The sequence below is a fragment of the Rutidosis leptorrhynchoides genome, chromosome 6 (genome assembly GCF_046630445.1).
Source record: "Rutidosis leptorrhynchoides isolate AG116_Rl617_1_P2 chromosome 6, CSIRO_AGI_Rlap_v1, whole genome shotgun sequence".
Taxonomy (NCBI): domain Eukaryota; kingdom Viridiplantae; phylum Streptophyta; class Magnoliopsida; order Asterales; family Asteraceae; genus Rutidosis; species Rutidosis leptorrhynchoides.
This window is the reverse complement of record NC_092338.1, coordinates 23,043,087-23,047,399: the sequence shown is the minus strand read 5'-3', so window position 1 is coordinate 23,047,399 and position 4,313 is coordinate 23,043,087.

Here is a 4,313-nt window from a genome sequence, read left to right as displayed (position 1 = left end):
CCACCTATGCGCCAAAGAACTAATCAAAACCCGCACCGACCCGTAGTCCTACAAGTCCGGCATATATTTCAACAACACAAAAGTCTAAGTCTAGGCGCCTATCTCAAGTCACCTAAATCCCTTAGACCATGCTCTGATACACTTGTAACAACCCAACCCGTTAACCAACCAAAACTGCAAAAAAAAAAAAAAAAAAAAAAAAAACGAAGCAGGCCTGCCCAGGCTGGGTGCGCGGCGCGCACAGGGCCTGGCAGCCCGCTGTCCAAATTGTTCCGTTTTCGTAAAAAGATCTAACACTTCCCATCATTTTTAGACGATATACTCTTCACATCATATTAGTATAAGTAAAACAAGCACGAATCAATTGTAAAACGAGTTTTGCATTGCGGGGCCCACATACGCCCAAAATATCATTAAGTACGAAATACGAGTTTCGACCACAAAAAGTTTAATTGCCAAACGTCACTAGAGCATGGTGTTTGGGGTTAAACTACCAAAATCTTGGTCGAACTTCCAAAAAGCTAAAACCCCCGAGAGCCACTAATCCAAGCGAATACCTTTGCCCTTATCCAAGCCGGATCCTAAAAAGGTAAACAACGAGAGGGTAAGCTAACGCTTAGTGAATGCAATAATTATACACATACATATATAACCTACGTACTTGCAATCACATACACAATTACCTCATACACGCTAGCAATTTAAATGACATACCAACGCAAGGTATAACGCTAAATCTCCAAGACCACAAGCTAGCACAAACGATAGCACATATAACTCGAATAATATAAAGTGCCACACTACAAACACACAACCATGGTTAACCAATAGTACAAAGGAATGGTACTTCGAATTTCCCATCGGTGTTCCCAACAACCGTTAGCGTACAACGAATTATAACACTAACCCCGGAGTGGTATCGATCGCCCGAACTTTAAACCCACCGGTCACGTGTAATGTGGTATCCAACGCCTGAACTTTAAACCCACGCTACACGCCCACACACATACATGACATGGCATCGAACGCCCGAACTTAAACCCATATCATATATTGACCCGATGTGGTATCGACCGCCCGAACTTAAACCCACATCGAATCTCGTACAAGTAAATACATTATATACACACATGTATAATAATTCCACTCACCTTGTCGACTTGGCGAGATTTTCAACAATAACTTGTAACCTTCAAAGCGAGTCACCTAACACAATTAATTCCCAATTAATTCACATAATAAGTTGGACTACCCACCAACTAACCTTACTAGTGCATTTATGACCCATTTGCACTAGAATCGCACATTAAGGTCGAGACCCACAACTAATCACTAAAAGCTAGTGACTAAGGTTCTAAGACTTCCATCAACACATAACTAGGGTGTTTTCATACACAATTTAACCCGCTAGGTCAAACCCACCCATTTGACCCATTTCAAGTCAACCATAAACTCTAGAACCAATTTTACTAGCAACACAAGTGAGCTAGTGAATAACTAACCATTTTAGACTCAATAACACCAATTATTACTTTGAAACCCTAGGTTAGTCATTCTTGAGTCCTCTTGACTCAATCTTACCCAAAACCCCCAAAATCACCAACAATAGGTTTTATGTTCATCACTAACCCAAGTTCTAACCCTTAAACAACTTAAATTAAGGAAATTAAAAATAGAACTTACCACCACAACCAAAACGTAGCTAGAGGGGAGATGAACAACCTTATAACCCGAGCTAAGACCCGAAACTAGCTCCTTCTTCCTTTACTTGAGCTTTCTCTCACTCAAATGGGTTTCTCTCACTAAAATTGAATTAGAAAGATGAAGGTGGTTGAAAATGGAGTTATGACTCCCAACCCACTGATCTGTGATCTTATCTCATCCCCAAGTAAAATTACCACAATACTCTTCCAAAATATCTAATTAAAAAGGCAGAACCCGGCTACAGTAGGAGTGCGCCACGCGCACCCCTAAGTGTGCGCTGAGCGCACTTAGGCCTGAACAGAATCCGACTTCTGTTTAAATCCAGAATTATTCCCACGCTTTAAGTACTATAATTACATGTCTGTACAATAATTATTAGGGTGTTACAACACTTGATATGCTCACATGAGTCACATGTGCCATGTATTGAGTTTTCAATTAAAAATAAGAACAATAAAACATACCCAGGTTGTCTATGCAAATTGACAGCATTGGGTGTAAATCCAATAGAAATTTGACCTTTAGTGCCAGCATCTTTAACAGTAATCTGAAAGTAATAAACAAGACGTTTAAGAGGTGCAGGATGATTAGCTTGAACAACACCAACATCATGTCTATGTAAATTCACTCTTGGATACTTAACTGATAGTTTATTTGGTAACACAATTGAAAACCCACTCGAACTTTTTGTATCCAATTCACTCGGTTCCAATTCGATTTCATCTGATTCAAAATCTTCTTCATTTTTGTATAAATCCATCATTTCAACAACATTTTCTTCATCTGTTGATGATACATCTCTTCGTTTGGACTTTAATCTCCATAATTCTAAAAAATATGAACCTACTAGATCGTGAAGAGGATTTGTATCATCCATATCTAAGCTAACATTCCGTAACGAATATTGTATATCAAGTGTATCTATATCTATCTATCTATCTATCTATCTATATGTATATATAATTTGGCATAATAGCGATCTGTGTAAAGTTGATTTTTAAACGAAGAGGAAAGTGAGTATTATGAACAAAATGGAAATAAAATTCAATTGGAAGATTATTGTGGTATTATAGTAATTAAATTAAAACATAAGGGTTAATTATGTTGTTAACTTAACGTGTTGGGGGTACGGTCATTAGGTGACTTGGGGCAGTATTACCACCCTTGTTTAGTCACCCTTGGTATAAAATAATGTAAACGGACTAAAGTGCCCTCACATGCATGATACATGTGAGGGATAACATGTTAAATCTTGACCATAGTTAGTCTTAGGTACTATCCACATTAGTCCAACATATTTGAGGTACCACCGAAGTTAAAAACAAAGTTTAGGTGCTGTGGTGAAAAACTTGACAAACCACAGGTACTATGGGGGTAATTTTTTCTTAAATGAATGTCAAAATTAGATAATTTGTTAGTATATTTTGAATCAACAAAAAATTAAACATGACTATTTTTAATGAGACGTAGGGAGCGAGTATAACTAAATAGATTAATCTAATTCAATATATACAGAAAAATATAACATATAAAATAAAGTTGTTGGTAGACTTAATAAGTTCATAAACCTAAGACTAATTGGTTTATGTGGCAATTTGAATGATAAACAAGTAAACTCAAATAATTGCATCACATGTTAAGCGTTGAATTCAGTAATTGCATTTTTAGGTTTATAAGTTATGCATATCTAACATCACAACATTTAAAGTATCTATTTATCTCCTATATTTTGAAGTGAACTATAATTCATTACTTAACGGGTTCAATGTTCTTTAGAACGATACTATCGGCATCACCTAAAAGGAACTTAATTACATTCGCGATCATATACCACACACAGACAAGTTAGGAGAAAACTCATCGCAATGCGTACTCGGTGTGCTTTGGATTAAACCGAGTGGCTTACGACATGTACCTTGTCACCAGAACAAAATCCTGAAGAACTAGTCGATTATTTCACGGACGTGGACTGATATGGCCAAAACGGACGGTTTTATTTGTGCGGTGTCGTTAGGTCGCAACACGTCAGAATCAACTACCAAAAGAGAGTAAGGGTTTTATCATTTATTGTGACGATCGCTCCAAATCCATATGGACGAACACGTCATTCATCGATTTCATTGCGAGGTATTTGACCTCTATATGATACGTTTTGTAAACATTGCATTCTTTTGAAAAGGCACACCATAAATGAATATTTAAATCAAAGGTTTTCGACATCTGATGATTTCTACTTATAGAGAATCACCGTAAATAATAGTTTACAATAGTACTTCCGTTGATAATGCAGTCAAAATAAGATACATGGTGATGATTTGGTGAATGCAACGTTACCTTGTAAAAATATGCCATGTAAGACTCCATGCACATAGCTTGTCTAACATATAAGCAAACAGCGGAAGACTTCTAGGGAACCTGAGAATAAACATGCTAACAAGTGTCAACACAAAGGTTGGTGAGTTCATAGTTTTAATGTTTCGTATAATCTGTATATAAAGGTGGATCACAAAATTTCAGTTGTTTCATCCAGAAACGTTTATCAAAATATTCTACAAGATTGAGCACCCTGGTAACTAAACTTTAACGTTATAATAAGTACCCCTGTTTTA